The sequence below is a fragment of the Orcinus orca genome, chromosome 1, assembly GCF_937001465.1.
Source record: "Orcinus orca chromosome 1, mOrcOrc1.1, whole genome shotgun sequence".
NCBI classification, from domain to species: domain Eukaryota; kingdom Metazoa; phylum Chordata; class Mammalia; order Artiodactyla; family Delphinidae; genus Orcinus; species Orcinus orca.
In genome coordinates this window covers 161,700,332-161,723,486 of record NC_064559.1, presented here as the reverse complement: position 1 = coordinate 161,723,486, position 23,155 = coordinate 161,700,332, and the positions used below count along the sequence as shown (strand labels likewise).

Genomic DNA, 23,155 nt, shown 5'->3' with positions numbered 1-23,155 from the left:
ATATATACGGGTCTTGTTTTTGTATCTGTTCAGCCAGTCTATGTCTTTTGGTTGGAGCATTTAATCCATTTACATTTAAGGTAATTATTGATACGTATGTTCCTATTACTGTTTTCTTAATTGTTTTGGGTTTATTATTGTAGGTCTTTCTCTTTTCTTGTGTTTCCTGCATAAAGAAGTTCCTTTAGCATTTGTTGTAAAGCTGGTTTGGTGGTGCTGAATTGTCTTTCCTTCTGCTTGTCTATAAAGCTTTTAATTTCTCCGTCAAATCTGAATGAGATTCTTGCCTGGTAGAGTAATCTTGGTTGTAGGTTTTTCTCTTTCATCACTTTAAATATGTCCTGCCACTCCCTTCTGACTTGCAGAGTTTCTGCTGAAAGATCAGCTGTTAACCTTATGGGGATTCCCTTATGTTTTACTTGTTTTTCCCTTGCTGCTTTTAATATTTGTTCTTTGTATTTAATTTTTGATAGTTTGATTAATATGTGTCTTGGCCTGTTTCTCCTTGGATTTATCCTGTATGGGACTCTCTGTGCTTCCTGGACTTGATTAACTATTTCCTTTCCCATATTAGGGAAGTTTTCAGCTACAATCTCTTCAAATATTTTCACAGTCCCTTTCTTTTTCTCTTCTGCTTCTGGGACCCCTATAATTTGAATGTTGATGTGTTTATTGTTATCCCAGAGGTCTCTGAGACTGTCCTCAATTCTTTTCATTCATTTTTTTTTATTCTGCTCTGCAGTAGTTATTTCCACTATTTTATCTTCCTGGTCACCTATCCGTTCTTCTGCCTCAGTTATTCTGCTGTTGATTCCTTGTAGAGAATTTTAAATTTCATTTATTGTGTTGTTCATCATTGTTTGCTCTTTAGTTCTCCTAGATCCTTGTAAACATTTCTTGTATATTCTCCATTCTATTTCGAGATTTTGGATCATCTTTACTGTCATTACTCTGAATTCTTTTTCAGGTAGACTGCCTATTTCTTCTTCATGTGTTTGGTCAGGTGGGTTTTTACCTTGCTCCTTCATCTGCTGTGTGTTTTTCTGTGTTCTCATTTTGCTTAAGTTACTGTGTTTGGGGATATCCTTTTTGCAGGTTGCAGGTTCATAGTTCCCGTTGTTTTTGTTGTCTGCCCCCAGTGGGTAAGGTTGGTTCAGGGGCTTGTGTAGGCTTTCTGGTGGAGGGGACTGGTGCCTGTGTTCTGGTGGATGAGGCTGGATCTTGTCTTTCTCGTGGGTGGGACTGTGTCTGGTGGTGTGTTTTGGGGTATCTATGACCTTATTATGATTTCATGCAGCCTCTCTGCTACTGGGTTGTGTTGTGTTGTTGTCTTGCTAGTTGTTTGGCATAGGGTGTCCAGCACTGTATGTTGCTGGTCCTTGAGTGGAACTAACTAGGTCTTAGCGTTGAGATGGAGATCTCTGGGAGAGCTTTCGCCATTTGATATTATGTGGAGGTAGGAGGTCTCTGGTGGACTAACGTCATGAACTCCGCTCTCCCACCTCAGAGGCACAGGCCTGGCAGCTGGCTGGAACACCCAGACTCTGTCAGCCACATGGCCAGGCCCATGGGGAGTTTCTTGCCTTTTGGGAAGTCTGAGGTCTCTGCCAGGGTCCACTAGGTGTTCTATAGGAGTTGTTTCATATGTAGATGTATTTCTCATGTGTTTGTCGGGACGAAGGTGATCTCCACGTCTTACTCCTCCTCCATCTTGGAGGTCTCTCCCCTGTTTGTATATTTTTTAATGATGGCCATTCTGACTGGTGTGAGGTGATACCTCATTGTTGTTTTGATTTGCATTTCTCCAATAATTAGTGATGTTGAGCATCTTTTCATGTGTTTTTTGGCTATCTGTATGTCTTCTTTGGAGAAATGTCTATTTAGGTCTTCTGTCCAATTTCTGATGTTGTTTGTTTTTTTGATATTGGGCTGCATGAGTTTCTTATAAATTTTGCAGATTAATCCTTTGTCAGTTGCTACGTTTGCAAATATTTTTCCCATTCTGAGGGTTGTCTTTTTGTCTTGTTTATGGTTTCCTTTGCTGTGCAAATGCTTTTAAATTTAATTAGGTCCCATTTGTTTACTTTTGTTGTATTTTCATTACTCTAGGCAGTCAAAAAAGATCCTGCTGTGATTTATGTCAAAGAGTGTTCTGCCTATGTTTTCCTCTAAGAATGTTATAGTATCTGACCTTACATTCAGGTCTTTAATAATTTTGAGTTTATTTTTGTGTATGGTGTTAGGAACTGTTCTAATTTTATTCTTTTACATATAGCTGTCCAGTTTTCCCATCACCACTTATTGAAGAAACTGTCTTTTCTCCATTATATATTCTTGCCTCCTTTGTCATAGGTTAGGTAACCATATGTGCATGGGTTTTTCTCTGGGCTTTCTTTTTTTTTTTTTTTTTTTTTTAACATCTTTATTGGGGTATAATTTCTTTACAATGGTGTGTTAGTTTCTGCTTTATAACAAAGTGAATCAGTCATACATAAACATATGTTCCCATATGTCTTCCCTGTTGCGTCTCCCTCCCTCCCACCCTCCCCATCCCACCCCTCCAGGCTGTCACAAAGCACCGAGCCAATATCCCTGTGCCATGCGGCTGCTTCCCACTAGCTATCTACCTTACTGCGTTTGTTAGTGTGTATATGCCCATGACTCTCTCTCGCCCTGTCACAGCTCACCCTTCCCCCTCCCCATAACCTCAAGTCCGTTCTCTAAGAGGTCTGCGTCTTTATTCCTGCTTTACCCCTAGGTTCTTCATGACATTTTTTTCTTAAATTCCATATATATGTGTTAGCATACGGTATTTGTCTTTTTCTTTCTGACTTACTTCACTCTGTATGACAGACTCTAGGTCTATCCACCTCATTACAAATAGCTCAATTTCGTTTCTTTTTATGGCTGAGTAATATTCCATTGTATATATGTGCCACATCTTCTTTATCCATTCATCCGATGATGGGCACTTAGGTTGTTTCCATCTCCAGGCTATTGTAAATAGAGCTGCAATGAACATTTTGGTACATGACTCTTTTTGAATTTTGGTTTTCTCAGGGTATATGCCCAGTAGTGGGATTGCTGGGTTGTATGGTAGTTCTATTTGTAGTTTTTTAAGGAACCTCCATACTGTTCTCCATAGTGGCTGAACCAATTCACATTCCCACCAGCAGTGCAAGAGTGTTCCCTTTTCTCCACACCCTCTCCAGCATTTATTGTTTCTAGATTTTTTGATGATGGCCATTCTGACTGGTGTGAGATGATATCTCATTGTAGTTTTGATTTGCATTTCTCTAATGATTAATGATGTTGAGCATTCTTTCATGTGTTTGTTGGCAGTCTGTATATCTTCTTTGGAGAAATGTCTATTTAGGTCTTCTGCCCATTTTTGGATTGGGTTGTTTGTTTTCTTGTTATTGAGCTGCATGAGCTGCTTGTAAATTTTGGAGATTAATCCTTTGTCGGTTGCTTCATTTGCAAATATTTTCTCCCATTCTGAGGGTTGTCTTTTGGTCTTGTTTATGGTTTCCTTTGCTGTGCAAAAGCTTTGAAGTTTCATTAGGTCCCATTTGTTTATTTTTGTTTTTATTTCCATTACTCTAGGAGGTGGGTCAGAAAGGATCTTGCTGTGATTTATGTCATAGAGTGTTCTGCCTATGTTTTCCTCTAAGAGTTTGATAGTTTCTGGCCTTACATTTAGGTCTTTAATCCATTTTGAGCTTATTTTTGTGTATGGTGTTAGGGAGTGATCTAATCTCATACTTTTACATGTACCTGTCCAGTTTTCCCAGCACCACTTATTGAAGAGGCTGTCCTTTCTCCATTGTACATTACTGCCACCTTTATCAAAGATAAGGTGTCCATATGTGCATGGATTTATCTCTGGGCTTTCTATCCTGTTCCATTGATCTATCTTTCTGTTTTTGTGACAGTACCATACCGTCTTGATGACTGTAGCTTTGTAGTATAGTCTGAAGTCAGGGAGCCTGATTCCTCCCGTTCCTTCTTTCGTTCTCAAGATTGCTTTGGCTATTCGGGGTCTTTTGTGTTTCCATACAAATTGTGAAATTTTTTGTTCTAGTTCTGTGAAAAATGCCAGTGGTAGTTTGATAGGGATTGCATTGAATCTATAGATTGCTTTGGGTAGTAGAGTCATTTTCACAATGTTGATTCTTCCAATCCAAGAACATGGTATATCTCTCCATCTATTTATATCATCTTTAATTTCTTTCATCAGTGTCTTATAATTTTCTGCATACAGGTCTTTAGTCTCCTTAGGTAGGTTTATTCCTAGATATTTTATTCTTTTTGTTGCAATGGTAAATGGGAGTGTTTTCTTGATTTCACTTTCAGATTTTTCATCATTAGTATATAGGAATGCCAGAGATTTCTGTGCATTAATTTTGTATCCTGCCACTTTACCAAATTCATGGATTAGCTCTAGTAGTTTTCTGGTAGCATCTTTAGGGTTCTCTATGTATAGGATCATGTCATCTGCAAACAGTGACAGCTTTACTTCTTCTTTTCCAATTTGGATTCCTTTTATTTCCTTTTCTTCTCTGATTGCTGTGGCTAAAACTTCCAAAACAATGTTGAATAATAGTGGTGAGAGTGGGCAACCTTGTCTTGTTCCTGATCTTAGTGGAAATGCTTTCAGTTTTTCACCATTGAGGATGATGTTTGCTGTGGGCTTGTCATATATGGCCTTTATTATGTTGAGGAAAGTTCCCTCTATGCCTACTTTCTGCAGGGTTTTTATCATAAATGGGTGTTGAATTTTGTCAAAAGCTTTCTCTGCATCTATTGAGATGATCATATGGTTTTTCTCCTTCAATTTGTTAATATGGTTTATCACATTGATTGATTTGCGTATATTGAAGAATCCTTGCATTCCTGGAATAAACCCCACTTGATCATGGTGTATGATCCTTTTAATGTGCTGTTGGATTCTGTTTGCTAGTATTTTGTTGAGGATTTTTGCATCTATGTTCATCAGTGATATTGGCCTGTAGTTTTCTTTCTTTGTGACATCCTTGTCTGGTTTTGGTATCAAGGTGATGGTGGCCTCGTAGAAGGAGTTAGGGAGTGGTCCTCCCTCTGCTATATTTTGGAAGAGTTTGAGAAGGATAGGTGTTAGCTCTTCTCTAAATGTTTGATAGAATTCGCCTGTGAAGCCATCTGGTCCTGGGCTTTTCTTTGTTGGAAGATTTTTAATCACAGTTTCAATTTCAGTGCTTGTGATTGGTCTGTTCATATTTTCTCTTTCTTCCTGATTCAGTCTTGGCAGGTTGTGCATTTCTAAGAATTTGTCCATTTCTTCCAGATTGTCCATTTTATTGGCATAGAGTTGCTTGTAGTAATCTCTCATGATCTCTTTTATCTCTGCAGTGTCAGTTGTTACCTCTCCTTTTTCATTTCTAATTCTATTGATTTGAGTCTTCTCCCTTTTTTTCTTGATGAGTCTGGCTAGTGGTTTATCTATTTTGTTTATCTTCTCAAAGAACCAGCTTTTAGTTTTATTGATCTTTGCTATTGTTTCCTTCATTTCTTTTTCATTTATTTCTGATCTGATTTTTATGATTTCTTTCCTTCTGCTAGCTTTGGGTTTTTTTTGTTCTTCTTTCTCTAATTGCTTGAGGTGCAAGGTTAGGTTGTTTATTCGAGATGTTTCCTGCTTCTTAAGGTGGGCTTGTATTGCTATAAACTTCCCCCTTAGAACTGCTTTTGCTGCATCCCACAGGTTTTGGGTCGTTGTGTCTCCATTGTCATTTGTTTCTAGGTATTTTTTGATTTCCTCTTTGATTTCTTCAGTGATCTCTTCATTATTAAGTAGTGTATTGTTTAGCCTCCCTGTGTTTGTATTTTTTACAGATCTTTTCCTGTAATTGATATCTAGTCTCATGGCGTTGTGGTCAGAAAAGATACTTGATACAATTTCAATTTTCTTAAATTTACCAAGGCTTGATTTGTGACCTAAGATATGATCTATCCTGGATTATGTTCCATGAGCACTTGAGAAAAATGTGTATTCTGTTGTTTTTGGATGGAGTGTCCTATAAATATCAATTAAGTCCATCTTGTTTAATGTATCATTTAAAGCTTGTGTTTCCTTATTTATTTTCATTTTGGATGATCTGTCCATGGGTGAAAGTGGGGTGTTAAAGTCCCCTACTATGAATGTGTTACTGTCGATTTCCCCTTTTATGGCTGTTAGTATTTGCCTTATGTATTGAGGTGCTCCTATGTTGGGTGCATAAATATTTACAATTGTTATATCTTCTTCTTGGATCGATCCCTTGATCATTATGTAGTGTCCTTCTTTGTCTCTTTTAATAGTCCTTATTTTAAAGTCTATTTTGTCTGATATGAGAATTGCTACTCCAGCTTTCTTTTGGCTTCCATTTGCATGGAATATCTTTTTCCATCCCCTTACTTTCAGTCTGTATGTGTCTCTAGGTCTGAAGTGGGTCTCTTGTAGACAGCATATATAAGGGTCTTGTTTTTGTATCCATTCAGCTAATCTGTGTCTTTTGGTGGGAGCATTTAGTCCATTTACATTTAAGGTAATTATCGATATGTATGTTCCTATTCCCATTTTCTAAATTGTTTTGGGTTCGTTATTATGGGTCTTTTCCTTCTCTTGTGTTTCTTGCCTAGAGAAGATCCTTTAGCATTTGTTGTAAAGCTGGTTTGGTGGTGCTGAACTCTCTCAGCTTTTGCTTGTCTGTAAAGGTTTTAATTTCTCCATCAAATCTGAATGAGATCCTTGCTGGGTAGAGTAGTCTTGGCTGCATGTTTTTCTCCTTCATCACTTTCAGTATGTCCTGCCACTCCCTTCTGGCTTGTAGGGTTTCTGCTGAGAGATCAGCTGTTAACCTTATGGGGATTCCCTTATGTGTTATTTGTTGTTTTTCCCTTGCTGCTTTTAATATGCTTTCTTTGTATTTAATTTTTGACAGTTTGATTAATATGTGTCTTGGCGTATTTCTCCTTGTATTTATCTTGTATGGGACTCTCTGTGCTTCCTGGACTTGATTAACTATTTCCTTTCCCATATTAGGGAAGTTTTCAACTATAATCTCTTCAAATATTTTCTCAGTCCCTTTCTTTTTCTCTTCTTCTTCTGGAACCCCTATAATTCGAATGTTGGTGCGTTTAATGTTGTCCCAGAGGTCTCTGAGACTGTCCTCAGTTCTTTTCATTCTTTTTTCTTTATTCTGCTCTGCAGTAGTTATTTCCACTATTTTATCTTCCAGGTCACTTATCCGTTCTTCTGCCTCAGTTATTCTGCTATTGATCCCATCTAGAGTACTTTTAATTTCATTTATTGTGTTGTTCATCGTTGCTTGTTTCATCTTTAGTTCTTCTAGGTCCTTGTTAACTGATTCTTGCATTTTGTCCAATCTATTGTCCATTCTATCTCCAAGATTTCGGATCAACCTTACTATCATTATTCTGAATTCTCTTTCAGGTAGACTGCCTATTTCCTCTTCATTTGTTAGGTCTGGTGCATTTTTATCTTGCTCCTTTATCTGCTGTGTGTTTTTATGTCTTCTCATTTTGCTTATCTTACTGTGTTTGGGGTCTCCTTTTTGCAGGCTGCAGGTTTGTAGTTCCTCCTGTTTTTGATGTCTGTCTCCAGTGGCTAAGGTTGGTTCAGTGGGTTGTGTAGGCTTCCTGGTGGAGGGGGCTAGTGCCTGTGTTGTGGTGGATGAGGCTGGATCTTGTCTCTCTAGTGGGCAGGTTCACGTCTGGTGGTGTGTTTGGGGGTGTCTGTGGCCTTATTATGATTTTAGGCAGCCTCTCTGCTAATGGGTGGGGTTGTGTTCCTGTTTTGCTAGTTGTTTGGCATAGGTTTTCCAGCACTGTGGCTTGCTGGTCGTTGAGTGAAGCTGGGTGCTGGTGTTAAGATGGAGGTCTCTGGGAGATTTTCGCCGTTTGATATTATGTGGAGCTGGGAGGTCTCTTGTTGATCAGTGTCCTGAAGTTGGCTGTCCTACCTCAGAGGCAGAGGCCTGACTCCTGGCTGGAGCACCAAAAGCTTTTCATCCACAGGCTCAGGATAAAAGGGAGAAAAAGTAGAGGGAATTAGTAGAAGTATGAGGAAAGAAAGAAGGAAAGGAGGGTAGGAAGGAAGGAAGAAAGAAAGAAAGAAGCAAAGAAGGAAAGAAGGCAAGAAGGAAAGAAAGGAGGGAGGGAGGGAGGAAGGAAGGAAGGAGGGAAAGAAGGAAAAAAGACAGAAAGAAAGAAGATACAGTAAAAATAAAATAAAGTATAATAAAGTTATTGAATTAAAAACTTCTTATTTAGAAAAAAAAAAAAGGGACGGAAAGAACCTTAGGACAAATGTTGGAAGCAAAGCTATACAGACAAAATCTTACACAGAAGCATACACATACACCCTCACTAAAAGAGGTAAATGGGGAAAAATCCTAAATCTTGCTGTCAGAGACCACCTCCTCAATTTGGGATGATTCGTTGTCTAAAGGAGGGAAGGAAGGACGGAAAGAAAGAAAGAAAGAAGGTAAAGTATAATAAGGTTATTAAAATTAATTATTAAGAAAAAAAAATTTTAAAAAAAACATGGACGGATAGAACCCTAGGACAAATGGTGGAAGCAAGACTATACAGACAAGATCTCACACAGAAGCATACACATACACATTCACAAAAAGAGGAAAGGGGAAAAAAATCATAGATCTTGCTCCTAAAGTCCACTTCCTTAATTTGGGATGATTGGTTGTCTATTCAGGTATTCCACAGATGCAGGGTACATCAAGTTGATTGTGGAGCTTTAATCCGCTGCTTCTGAGGCTGCTGGGAGAGATTTCCCTTTCTCTTCTTTGTTCTCACAGCTCCCAGGGCTAAGCTTTGGATTTGGCCCTGCCACTGAGTGTAGATCGCTGGAGGGCGTCTGTTTTTTGCTCAGACAGGATGGGGTTAAAAGAGCCGCTGATTGGGGGCTCTGGCGCACTCAGGCCGGCGGGGACGGAGGGGCACAGAGCGCGGGGCGGGCCTGCGGTGGCAAAGGCCGGCGTGACTTTGCACCAGCCTGAGGCGCGCTGTGCGCTCTCCCGGGGAAGTTGTCCCTGGATCCCGGGAACCCGGCAGTGGCGGGCTGCACAGGCTCCGCGGAAGAGGGGTGTGGAGAGTGACCTGTGCTCGCACACAGGCCCCTCGGTGGCGGCAGCAGCAGCCTTAACGTCTCCCGCCCGCCTCTGGGGTCCGCGCTTTTAGCCGCGGCTTGCGCCCGTCTCTGGATTCCGCGCTTTCAGCCGCGGCTCGCGCCCGTCTCTGGATTCCGCGCTTATCAGCCGCGGCTCGCGCCCGTCTCTGGATTCCGCGCTTTCAGCCACGGCTCGCGCCCGTCTCTGGAGTTCCTTTAAGCAGCGTTCTTAAACCCCTCTCCTCACGCCCCAGGAAACAAAGAGGGAAGGAAAAGTCTCCTGCCTCTTCTGCAGGTGCAGGCTTTTCCCCGGACTCCCTCCCGGCTAGCTGTGGTGCACTAACCCCTTCAGGCTATGTTCAAGCCGCCAACCCCAGTCCTCTCCCTGCGCTCCGGCCTCAGCTCGCAGCCCCGCCCGCCCCGGCGGGTGAGCAGACAAGCCTCTCGGGCTGGTGAGTGCCGGTCGGCACCGATCCTCTGTGCGGGAATCTCCCCGCTTTGCCCTCCGCACCCTTTGCTGTGCACTCCTCCGCAGCTTCGAAGCTCCCCCCTCCGCCTCCCACAGTCTCCGCCCGCGAAGGGGCTTCCTAGAGTGTGGAAACTTTTCCTCCTTCACAGCTCCCTCCCACTGGTGCAGGTGCCGTCCCTATTCTTTTGTCTCCGTTTTTTCTTTTGCCCTACCCAGGTACGTGGGGAGTTTCTTGCCTTTTGGGAGGTCTGAGGTCTTCTGCCAGCCTTCAGTAGGTGTTCTGTAGGAGTTGTTCCACGTGTAGATGTATTTCTGGTGTATCTGTGGGGAGGAAGGTGATCTCCGCGTCTTACTCTTCCGCCATCTTCCGCCTTCTCTCTCTGGGCTTTCTGTCCTGTTCCATTGATCTATATTTCTGTTTTTGTGCTGGTACCATACTGTCTTGATTACTGTAGCTTTGTAGTATAGTCTGAAGTCAGGGAGCCTGATTCCTCCAGCTCCGTTTTTCTTTCTCAATATTTCTTTTGCTATTTGGGGTCTTTTGTGTTTCCATACAAATTGTAAAATTTTCTGTTTTAGTTTTGTGAAAAATTGCTTTGGTAATTTGCTAGGGATTTTATTGAATCTGTAGATTGCTTTGGGTAGTATAGTCATTTTCACAATATTGATTCTTCCAGTCCAAGAACATGGTATATTTTTTCATCTGTTTGTGTCGTCTTTCATTCCTTTCATTAGCATCTTATAGTTTTTGGTGTATAGGTCTTTTGCCTCCGTATGTAGGTTTCTTATGTAAAACCTTCAGAATAGGAAAATCTGTAGAGGCAGAGAGGAGGTTATTAGTTGCAAGGAGCTGGGGGAAGGGGGAAATAGGAAGTGACTACTAACAGATATGTGGTTTCCATTTATGATTAAGAAAAATTATGGAACTAGATAGTGGTAATGGTTGTACAACATTGTGAATGTACTTAATGCCGCTGAACTGTACACTTCAAATTGTTGAAATGGTAAGTTTTATGTTATTTATATTTTACCTCAATAAAAATGTAGTAAAGAAATGATATCAAAGGCATATCTGTCTGTAACAACTCTAACTTTCCAGTTTACCAGACTTCTTACACTTCAGTTCACATGCTTGGAAAGCAGGCAATGGATAGCAGAAGTGGGTGGACCATATTTTCTGTCCCTCTCAAACCACTTCCTCTCTCTTGCCCCTTTGAAACTACAAAAAAAATTGCATGATTTCCCTCCTTCTCTCTTGAAAAACATGTGTACAGGGAAAAACTGTACCACCTTACAGTTTCACCATAAATAGTGAATGCCAGAGGCAATAATATATCATATAGCAGCTGTTTATGCTTCATATCATCTGTGGGCTCTCAGAAGCCTCTCCCAGGTCTTACTGGTTTTGTTGTTATTGAACTGTGTTCTTTTTCAGAATGTGTGCTTCTAATCATAACTTTAAGGTCAACATCATTTCTGACTGGTAGCATAAAAGTTTAACAAGTATGACTAAACCATGCCTGGCTTCCTAGTTTTATTTTCCAGTATGTATCAGAAAGCATACTAGCAGGAGATCAAATGCTCAGGGTGAGCTTCATGGTAGATGTTGTAGAGGTAAAGACCCTACATCTTCTTCCAAGAAGCTAGAACAGGAGCAGGCAAAAATATTAACCCTTTAGTGAATGGACAGTGATATCTCATTGATTCATAGGTTCTAGGGTACCTTCTTATGCACTAGCATGGGGCTATAGAGAAAGCACAGGCTTTGGAGTCAGACAGCTGTTTTAAAATCCCAGGTCATCCATTCAGCTAACTGTTGGATAATGGACAAACAACTAAATTTCACTGAGCTACAATTTTCTCATCCATTAAATGGGATGGTTGTTAAAAGAAGTAAGAAGTATATATCAAAAGCAGCTAGCACAACATAATATCTCATAGGAACATTCAATAAATGGAATATTGATTACTCAATAAAAATATTAATATTGGCCAGTCCAATAACCAGAAACTGCTTTTCAGGGAAGAAAGTAAGCAATTGTTTGAAGTGGTGATTCACTAATGTAGAGAAGACAAAGACCAGCTTTAGCCAAACTCAATTTCCTTAATAGATATAGGCCTATTCTGATTGTCTTGTGTGAGTTTTGGAAAATTGTGTCTTTTAAATGACTGGTCTATTTCATCTCGGTTATCATATTTGTGGTCATCGAATTGTCCATAGTATTACTCCTTAACCTTTTAATGTCCATAGGATATGTAGTAGTGTCCCCTCTTTCAGGATGGAATGTTCATTTACAGATTGAAGAAGATTAAGAGAGAATGAATATTTGGAGGGAAGATCATCAAATCCCCAGTTTTGGGCTGGTTAAATCAGAGATACGTATAAAACATCTAAATGGAGAAGGTGAGTAGCAGTTGAATACACAAGTTACAGTTTAGTATATCCTGTCAGCCTTTCAGTTTGAAGAAGAGGGAGGGATGAACTGTATCAAATACTGCTGGTGGAGCAACTAAAATATGGAGAAGTTTAATCTTTCAATTGAGCAGTCTTGGAATTTGCTGACAAGAACAGTTTCAATGGAGTTGTGGCTCAAAAACTTGATTAGGATGGATTCAAGACAAAGTGAGAGGAGAGGAATGGAGAGTGAGGAAAGTAAACTCTTCAGAGGAGTGAATTAGTTTGAATCCTCTGAGAAGCAGATTCCCAGATGAAATTAAATGTGCAAGGATTTTATTAGGAAACATACCTGTGTTAGAGAAAGTGGGGAGAGAGCTTAAAAAGATTGGGATAGTCCTTCAACTGCTTGTAAGTCTGACCTTCATGAGGGAGAAAGGGACTGAAGGTTGGATGGACACGTCATAGACTACCACGTGACTAAAGAACATTTCCATAAGGCTATCAGAGAGTTGTAGCCAAAGGCATCAGAGGAGTCTTATTTAGTGGACTCAACGTACCTGCTTTAGTGTTCCTGCTATACTTGGCCACTGACTAAGTCGCTTGTGCGAAACATGGCCTTGGTGCAAGTGTAGAGGTAGATTTTAGAGCATAGCAATTGGGTTCTTGGTCAGTTACACTCCCTGTAGTTGGAGGTCACCAGATGGATTCTCACAGCCACCGTAAGGATTTTTTTCTGTAAAAGGGGAGAGGGAAGTACATGGAGGAAAATATGTTCTCTTTATAAGATGGGAAAATTTACATGTCTGTGTGATTATGAAAATTTGTGACATAGGAAATAAGGTGGAGAAGTGCAGGAGCTATTCTTGAGTGGGTGACAGAAAGTGGGACTTGGTGTAAAAGTGGAGGGGTTGAAGTCCATAGGGTACATGAAGAGTTTATGCGTCATAAGAAAAGCTAAAGAAGAAACAGGTGAATATATTTTCTGATGTGAGCTTGTTAAAGTTATCTTCTGATTGCTTCTTTCTTCTGAGAGAAATAGTAAGCAAGGTCTAAGCTGAGAGGAAGTATGGGAGTAGGGGTCGTGGTTTGGGGAAAGAGAAAAAGGTGTAGAGTAGTTACATAAGAGAGTAGGAGGATGAGTGAAATTAGCATGAATACCAAGCAATCTTAAAGTTCTGCTTGAGTTTAATGGTCATGAATGTAAGATGAGACCAATCAGCAGGGTTTTGATTTTTCTCTGATCAGTTCTGCTGTGAGGATGTTGGAGAGTAGGTAGAGAATTTTATTTAACTGGGGTTGGCATTAAAAGTAAATTTTAAAATTTCCAATTTTATATTGTGTTTAATTATATTTTTGTGAGTAACTTTTCACTGCATTAGTTACATTATGGTCAGAGAGGATGGTCTGTATGATGACAATTCTTTGAAATCGGTTGAGATTGCATTATGGCCTAGGACAGTTTTTCATAAAGAGTCTGCATGTGTTTAAATAGGATGTGTGTTCTCTGACATTGATTCAAGACTGATATAGATAGATAGATAGATAGATATTCATTAAATCAAACATGTTAGTTGTGTTGTTCAAATTTTCTAGCTCTTTACTGACCTTTGTGCTTAATTTTTCACAGATAATTGTGTTATAATATTCTAATAGGTCATAGGTTTATCTATTTCTATCTGAAGTTTCACTTTCATTCTTTTGCATTACATTATGTTGAGGTTATCTTAAGTCCATATAGATTTAGAATCATTAAAATTAACAGGAATTTAAAACTTACTATTTTGTAATAACCTTTTCTATTTTAAAAAATGCTTTGGACTTCACATCAGTTTGATTTAATTTTGACATAACTGATATAAATTTCTTTTGGATAGTATTTCCTAAGAAATCTCATTTAATCTTCACAAAAGTCCCTGAAGTGGAACTTAGCGTTCTCTCTTCTGCAGCAGGAAAACTGTAGCCCAAAGGGCAAAAGCATCTGTCTCAGTGCTAGTAAGCAACAGACCTGGGAGTTGACGTCAGCATTTCCTACTTCTCATGTTACCCTCACTTCAGCACACTGCCTCTGAGGAATTAAGTGGTGAAGTAGAGTGAAGGATAAGGTGCTATAGGGACAGAGCTGAGCACCTGGCAATAGATTAATTCTTCCTGGGAAGAATCTTCCAAGGAAGCATCAGACAGCAGGTGATATTGGAGAACAGCCTTGAATAATTAATACAAGTTCTCCAGGTGAACAAGGAAGGAAAAAGCATTCTAGGCTAAGAAGACATGAGGTATATAATGTAGGTAAGTTTTTGTTCCTTAAAGGAATTAATCTAAACTTTCTATTTCATCTCCAGGCATAAAATAGGTGCTTAGTAAGGGTTTATTGGCTTAATTTTATTTAGTCATTCTCTTTGTTCCATGTAGCAGACATGCTATTTGCCTCTCTAATATTGTCCTACCCTTTCTTCTTAGTAAGATAACCCTAGTTACTATGGAGGCAGCAGTGTGCCCAGATAAAAGACTATGTATGGTTCCCAGTCTCCCTTACAGCTTGAGATATAAACAGAATCTGTTGCGAGGACCTATGGGAAAGTCCCATAAGTGATGGAGAGACAGCTGATCTGTCCCTTTTGCCCTTTACTCTATGTTCTGATTCCTGATTAGAATCATAAATTTATAGTCATAGGTCCAGTGGCTATCTGAGACCATAGGTCACCTGTGAGGATGGAAACTACATGGTAGTGACAATAAAATTGAAAGGCAGAAGGAGCTTGGGTCTCTGATGACAATGTGAACTCACCATACCAATCCTGAATGTCTATTTTAAAACATATTTTATGTGAAAAATAATGTTTTCTTGTTTATGCCACTATTATTTCTATTCTCTGCTATGAGCAGCCAAATACAATTCTCAACTAATATATTCCAAATTCAGCATCCTTTTCAGGAATGTAGGTGACTGGCACATTTAAAAATAATTGTGGCTAGAAATTACTATTTGGAAAATGCACAGAAATACCGAGAGAATTTCCCAGCTGGACCCCATTCCCAAGGAGGATCTCAAAGACAGTTTTATGCCAACTGTATAACCTGGAGGAATTCCAGAATCCCTTCAGGAAGAGAAGGTGGCTGTGGCTGCTGATACTGCTATACTTTAGTGGAAACTGAAAGACTGGAATGATGACCTTTCAAGAAGAACAAATGTTATTAAATAATGGAGTTTTTCCCACCTCCTACAACAGTCAGTAGCAAAAGGATGAAAAGGGAATCCTATTCTTCTATTAATAACTCCTCAGTCAGTCTCGTGCTGAGGAAGCAGAAAGCAACTGTAAAATTAGCAGTTTTGCCTGCAAATTAGCCTCTTGCGAAGCCATAAAAAGAGAAAGGGAATTAAGGAAAATTCTATTAATGGAGTCAAGGATGGAAAACCAAGAGTGATAGGGCATAAATACCCAGACAACTGATACGTATTTTTAGGAAGATATTACCCAGGTTTTAAATAGCTGCTTATAGCTGTGTATGAAGAACGTGTTAATTGATAGCCCTTGGATCAGTGTCCTTTCTTAATGGCTCCTTGGAGCAAATCTCTCAGAACTTGAAGAGCACAAGGTTTAGGTTGATATTAATAAAAACCACTCTGTCCACCTCTAGCTGAGATATTACTACTCCACTTTAGAATGGCAATGCAGTAATTGGAAAGAGGTTTAACTTCAGAGGCAGACAAAGTTAGGTTTGACTCTGGCTCTGCTCCTTCACTAGCCTGGGGAAAGTCTTTCATCATTCTGTGCCTCTACTTTATCTTCTATCAAAGCAGGTGGTGATTGTGCTTCATTGTGTTAAGAGCATTAAATTAAGTACCATGCAAAGAATTTGGTCCCTAGTAGGTTGTTAGAAAATGTTAGCCCCTTTCTACTTTCCCTTCCTCATTAGAGGGCCAGGGACATCAAACCTTCTTGCAAACCTATACAAAGCAGTTAAATTTAGTTCTGGGTAATTCTCCCCATAAGACGATCAGTCCCTACAGAGGAGCTGAACACGTTTTTATAATTTATGACTGGTCTCAGGCAACAGGCTCCCATGTGCAATTTTATGAAAATAATAAATCAATATCCAATAATGGGGGATAATCTCAAGAAGGAAACTGAGACTCCTTTAACACTAAAAAGGCAGGAGGCTCCATTTCCAACAAGGAACATAGGCCAGAGACTTTTGAAATTTGTGCAATTTTTAAAAAAATTTGCTTTTTGTTTGTTTATTTTTGACATCTTTATTGCAGTATAATTGCTTTACAATGGTATGTTAGTTTCTGCTTTATAACAAAGTGAATCAGCTATATGTATACATATATCCCCATATCTCCTCCCTCTTGTGTTTCCCTCCCACCCTCCCTATCCCACCCGTCTAGGTGGTCACAAAGCACCAATCTGATCTCCCTGTGCTATGTGGCTGCTTCCCACTAGCTATCGATTTTACATTTGGTAGTGTATATATGTCCCTGCCACTCTCTCACTTCGTCCCAGCTTACCCTTCCCACTCCCCGTGTCCTCAAGTCCATTCTCTACATCTGTGTCTTTATTCCTGTCCTGCCCCTATGTTCTTCAGAACCTTTTTTTTTTTTTTTTAGATTCCATGTATATGTGTTAGCATACGGTATTTGTTTTTCTCCTTCTGACTTACTTCACTCTGTATGACAGACTCTATGTCCATCCACCTCACTACAAATAACTCAATCATTTGTAGGTTTGGTGGTTTCCACAGTCTTAGGCATCTAATACTTAAATTCTAAGAGCAGGTAAGGAGTTTGGGGCTCTGTTGGAGGGCTTGGGTGAGTCTTAGTCACTCCTGCTTTCTTAGTTCAAGACAGTATTTCACACCTGAAACACATTTTCACTCCTAGGTCTGAAAAATGGCAAGATATAGACAAAGCAGTTAAATCCACAGTGCACATGGAGGGCGAACACTCTTTGAAAGTGGATAAATCATTGAGAAAGACCTTAACAGCACTTTAAAAACATCTTTTTCTGGGCTTCCCTGGTGGTGCAGCAGTTAGGAATCTGCCTGCCAATGCAAGGGACACGGGTTCAATCCCTGGTCCAGGAAGATCCCACATGCTGCCAAGCAACTAAGCCCGTGCGCCACAACTACTGAGCCTGTGCTCTAGAGCCCACGAGGCACAACTACTGAGCCCACGTGCCACAACTACTGAAGCCTGCGTGCCTAGAACCCGTGCTCCACAACAAGAGAAGCCACCTCAGTGAGAAGCCTGTGCACCGCAACAAAGAGTAGCCCCCACTCACCACAGCTAGAGAAAGCCTGCGTGCAGCAACGAAGACCCAATGCAGCCAAAAATAAATGAGTAAATAAATTTAATTTAAAAAATATTTTTCTAATTGGTGGCTGTAGCTTATAAGACTGGGCCAATTTAGAAAAATCCAACTGTCCTGGTAATACTCATCAGAGTCACCTCCAAATGTTGTAATGTAATGCCAGAATCATTCCCCTCCAAGCTCTTCATATCTTAAGATTATAGAATCTGGCTTACGTGGGACTCTTAAAAATAAGTAATAATTTAAATTCCTCAACAACATCACCACTGAGTAGTCTTCCTACTTGTGTTTGAGCACCTCCAGCAACAGAGAGGAACATTCTTCTGAGAGAATCTCTAACATGCTGGGCAATACTTTGCACAGAGGATATGTATTCATTTCCTAGGGTTGCCATCACAGAACACCACAAACGAGGTGGCTTAAAACTATTGAAGTTTATTGTGTCACAGTTCTGAAGGCCAGAAGTTTGAAATCAAGTCAGGGCCATGCTCCCTCTGAAACCTGTAGGGGAGAATTCTTCCCTGTTCCTAACTTCTTACTTCTGCATTGCTACAACCCTACAAGCACCCTTTGTATATATAATGTTCCATACATATATTTGTGTTCCATGCATATGGTTGTGTTGACTTTGTCCTTGGCAGAATTTTCCACTCTAAGTAAAACAAGTCTCCTTAAAAAAAAAAAAAAAAAAAGGAGGACCGAGTTGCAGCTGAAGATCCTGGCAGCAGGGCCACATTCATGAACATGAGCTGAATTCCTTCCAAGACTGGTCAGCAGTGGAGAGAGACTGTGAAAGGAAGTATAGAAAACTCCAGCAGCTGGAAGAGCAGACCAGGAGGCTGAGAAAGGACATGAAGAAGAGTCCCAGTGCTGACCTGGTCATCAAATCTGCTGTGAAGATGTCCTTAGACTTACTCTCTAATCCCCTCTGCCAGCAAGACCAGGACTTACTGAACATGGTGACCACCCTGGACATGGCCATGAAGTGGATGGATACCTTCAACCAGGAAAAAGTGAACCAGATCTGAAAGACCATTACTGAACCCTGAAAAAGTTTGGCAGTGTCTTCCAGAACCTCAGCATGGTGGTGAGAAGGTGGTAGGAAGCAGCCTTCCTATATACTAGGACTATAGGTGATTGTAGGCCAAGGTGGAGAAGTATGAGGAAAAGGAGAAGGCAGGGCTGGTGCTGCCCAGAAGACCTTTGGCCTGTATGGGATGACCTTGAAGCCAAGAACAAACAGCTCCTGGATGAGCTGCTGAGGTTCTACAACAGCCAACTCCACTCCTTCCATCTCAGCTTTGAGTCCCTGATCCAAGAGCAGGTCAGGAGACACATAAGATCTTTGGAGACTTGACCCAACATCTTGACCAGCCTGGACACCTGGATGAGGTCTGGGCAGCAGGAGACTCCGGGAGAATGAGACCAAACTGAGGGAGTCCAGAACCTCTCTATTGTGTCTGATGACTAAATCCCTCTTCCCTTCAGAAGATTCCTAGGACACCAGTCAGCCTCTTGAGCCTTTGACCTTTTCAAGTTCAGGTTCAGACGTCAGCCTAGCAGAAGGCCCTCCCTTAGGAGAAGTATGGTACCTGGCAGGTTGGAGACAGAGGCGGCTCCCACCCTGCCTCACCAGCCCTTTGGAATGAGCTTGGCACCAGGAACCCCAAGCAGGCTGCTGTCTCCCCACCCAATAGCAAGAGCCAGGAGACACAGGTAAGCAGTGTAGAAAACCCCAGGGACTTTCTTATTTCCAAACTGTTCAAAGTATATCCTGGCCTAGAGCCAGAGCAAGCTTCCAGACTTCAAAGGGCATGGGCTTTCTCAGCTTACTTGAGGTCCTAGTCTTGCCTGAGTGGTTGAGATCACATTTACCTCCAAAAGAACTATCCTGGGAGTCCACGCATCCTTGTTTCCTTTCCACTTCAAAGACTCTCCCCTGTCCCGGAAGAGGCCCTTCCCTCCAAGAATGTGTGTGGCTGCGAATTCAGCCTTCCCTCTGAGAGCTGTGGTCCTGCAGCTTTAACAAGCCCCTCACTCCAACCTCCCAGCATGGCAAAGCCTGGTTTAGCCCACTTCTATGCCTTAGGTCAAGTGCAAGGAAGTGCTCCAAGTCTTGTAAGTTCCTTAGGTAACCAGGATTCAACTCATGCAAGTATCCTACCAAACAAAATGTCACAGATGGAGTCACAGCCTCAAAGCAAGGACAGTGGATTTGTGCTGGCAGTTGGGCTGGGTCAGAAAGCGAAAGCTATGTCCTGAGGCGATTCTTCAGGGAAAGGCACTAGGAACAGGCAGTCCCATGGACATCTGGGATGAATTCTAGACACCTTGCAGCTGCCAGGAGGAACAACTGCCTGAGGGTGTTCAACAGAAGATGCGTTTGGGTTTGTGCAGCCTTGGACCTTGGTAGACATCGAACTGAGGCCCCAGAGTTCCCTGCCAGAAGCCTGTGTCTCTCTGCTCTGGGTGTTGCCTCATGTGTTCAGTTGACTGAAGACAACAAAGGTGGGGTTCAGGTCAGAGAGTCAAACCACACCTTTGCAGCAATCAGCCCCAAGTGGTCAGGACTAAACTGACAGCTTGCCATTTTTGCCCACACCCATCCTCTTAGGACCAATAAGGGGAAGCCAAATATGCTCTCCCTCAGCAGTTACGTAGGATGCCCGTCTTCTAGTCAGCCCACCTCCAGCTTCCCCACTCCCTCAACCTTCCATCAGCCCGCACCTTCCCCTTTTGCCACCATAAAGCTTTCCAACTCCTCTTTCTGCCTTGGATTTGGGTCTGTGCCAAATTCAAGCTATAGTAGTGGCTGCCTCCCTTGCTGACAATAAGTAGTGCTTATTGGGGGTCTTTGTTTACCTCTACAGAGATTGTTAATTTGAGGAGCAAAAAAACAATCAGAATAACATGCGCTCCCCACCCCCAAATATCTAGGCAGGTTTTCGTTATACTTTGCTTATTGATGGGCTAGTTCCATTTATGAAGGTTTTTTAAAAAACATCTTAATTGGAGTATAATTGCTTTACCATGTTGTATTAGTTTCTGCTGTATAACAAAGTGAATAAGCTATATGTATACATATATCCCCATATCCCCTCCCTCGTGCACCTCCCTCCCTGCCCCCCTATAATTTATGAGGTTTTATACATCAAAAAGCTTTGAATTTGACCAGGATGTTGATTAATTCATCTCTGAAAAAGTAAGTGGCATTTAATTTAGGTAGTATATTTTATAGCATTAAACAGCTTATGCATTAGGTAGCTTCTCAAGATGTTATTCCATGCACAGTGGCATTTAGCAGATTGAACAGAGTGCCATCATCTCATCCAGAAACACAGACGAGTCTCATTTGAGAGCTGTATGCTAAATAACCGATACGTGGTGACAAAAGTACTCCTAACCTGAGTTTCCTACCACCAATACGGACTTCTTACTCTGAGGGCCTGTCTTTCCGGCCACATTTTATAATGCCAATGAAGACATGCCAGAGATTACCTAGTGTGTAATAATTCAACATTAGAGCACCAGGTCTGTCCAATGGTGGTGGTGGGCACTATTATTGTATCCAGGTAAATAAGGGTCCATTTTTAAAAATGCCAATTCAAGATACACATCAAGGATACAGGATACTCAGAAATGAGTTTTGAGCAGTGTTGGTATCCTAAAGGCTTCCAAGCTTCAGTTGTTTGCCACCCATTCTTGGCATTCCTTGGACTCCACTCCAGTCTCTGCCTCCATCATGAAATGGACATATTCCTCCTGTGCAAATCTCCCCTCTTATAAGGACACCAGTCATATTGGATTAAGGGCCCACCCTACTGCAGTATGACCTTATCTTAACTAATCACATCTGCAATGACTCTATTTCCAATTAAGTTCACATTCTGTACTAGGGGTTAGGACTTTGAAGTTCAGACAAACCCACTTAGTTACCAAGTGACCTTAGCCAAGTTACCTAAGCCACAGTTTCATCTTCTAAAACATGGGACTAAACTTTGAGAAAATTAAATAAATTAATGGCTGGAGAGTATATATCAAGATGATTAGCACAAGGTGGGCACTAAAGAAATGCTATTTTTTCCTTTCCCAATACCAAGACGTTATTGTCTGATCAGTTTATTTATTTATATATTTATTCTTTCAGCAAAGATTTTTTTGAGCACCTAATATATGCCAAGTACTAAGGTATCATTCATATAACAGAAAAAGACAAACACAATCCTTTTCCTTACGGAGGTTACCATCCAACTCTATCCTGGATTTTAACTGAAGAGTTTATTTAGCAAAATGCCCAAAGACCTTCAAGATAAGAAGAATGTTCATTAGCCAACAGACTGACTATTGAAGAGTAATAAAAGGAAAAAGAACTAACATTTATTGAGTGTTTATCATGAAGTAGATGCTGTGCTAGATGAGTTGTATAATATCTCATTGAATCCCCTCAAAATCTGGGGACATATGTTCAATTAAGTAAACTGGGATTCAGAGAAGTGAAGAAAGCTGCCTATGAGCTCTCAGCTAGTAATTACTAGAGCTTCTTTCCCCTCTGCTACACCTAGGAGTCTATGTGCTGTTGGTCAGGCATTTAGTCATCAAATCGAAGACACAGGATGTAGAGATGCATGAAGAAAAACAATGGCCCAGTCCTCCTTTGTGAAATCCTTGACTCTATGCATTGGGTGGCATTTTATCTTGAAGCAAACTTCCAGGCCATTTTTCTACCCAGTTATGACTTTACTTTCTATACACATATGAGAGCAATTGAAGCAAAGCTGAAATTGTGCCAAATTCTGCTTACTTTATGCTGAATGGGTTTTGGGAGATCCACTAGCACCCTCTAACCATGGTCTCTTGAAATCAGAATGGTAGGGGATGCAATCAGTGGCCACATATGTAGACTCATTACAAGATTTTGACCCCTTTAATTCTGTGATCTAAGAAACCAGACACCTATGCATTAGCTGAAACGATTCCTTTACAGTCTTCCTTATTGATTGCCAGAGTTTTCTCAAGGCCCTGTATAACTACCCAAGGATTCATAAACACTAGTGCCAGGTAACAAGCCCTCCATATGGTTTGTCTTTTCAGAGAAATCCTAGGAGATTAGCAGCTTGGAAGACCAAGATAGCTGTGGAGTTGATGTCTGTTTCTATGTTCTTTTCTTTCATTTTATTGTCTGTGTGGATCATATATTCTGTTGGACACCAGCAGGAATCCTAAAAGCCTTTCAGAATAATATATTTCTTCTTGTTTTTTGGAATAACCTACTTCAAAACTCTTACAGATATCTTATCCTGAATTTGTTGAGGTTTAATATGTAAGTTACACTTGGTTCATTTGTCCACATATAGTTGTGAATCAAAGTCTATTCAATATTGAAAAAGTTGTCTTGTTACTGTCATTTCTGTCAATGAGGATATGCTTTCAGATCAAAGTAGCAGGAAACTTTTAGAGCAGTTGTTCTCAACCAAGGGCAATTTTGCCAGCCCCCAACCCGGGGGACATTTGTCTGCAGATATTTTTGGTTATCATAACTGGTATGTGTGTCGGGGTGCTATTGGCATCTATTTGGTAGAGGCAAATGATGCTGCTAAACATCCTACAATCACAGGATACTCTCCCAGAAGAAAGAATTATCTGGTCCGAATATCAATAGTACTAAGATGGAGAAACCCCAACCTAGAGAAATATTTTTCTCCTATAACCTTTAGGCATCACCTTGGAAACTGTATGAACCTGTGTTCCAGGCTCAGATCAACTACTTATTAATTATTTTAACATGGTCAAACAGCTTAATGCTTTTG

The 23,155-nt window shown here is 40.8% G+C and overlaps 1 long non-coding RNA gene and 1 pseudogene across 1 annotated transcript in view; both read left to right on the top strand.

The window, feature by feature from the left end:
• The window catches only part of LOC117202852 (uncharacterized), a 278,339-nt gene that overhangs the window by 238,613 nt on the left and 16,571 nt on the right, over nt 1-23,155 (top strand). Inside the window, exon 6 of the long non-coding RNA XR_007471360.1 lies at nt 11,937-12,042. This is a non-coding gene — a long non-coding RNA (uncharacterized LOC117202852). The remainder of the gene's footprint in view (nt 1-11,936; nt 12,043-23,155) is intronic.
• On the top strand, nt 17,976-18,819 carry LOC101272609 (bridging integrator 3-like; annotated as a pseudogene).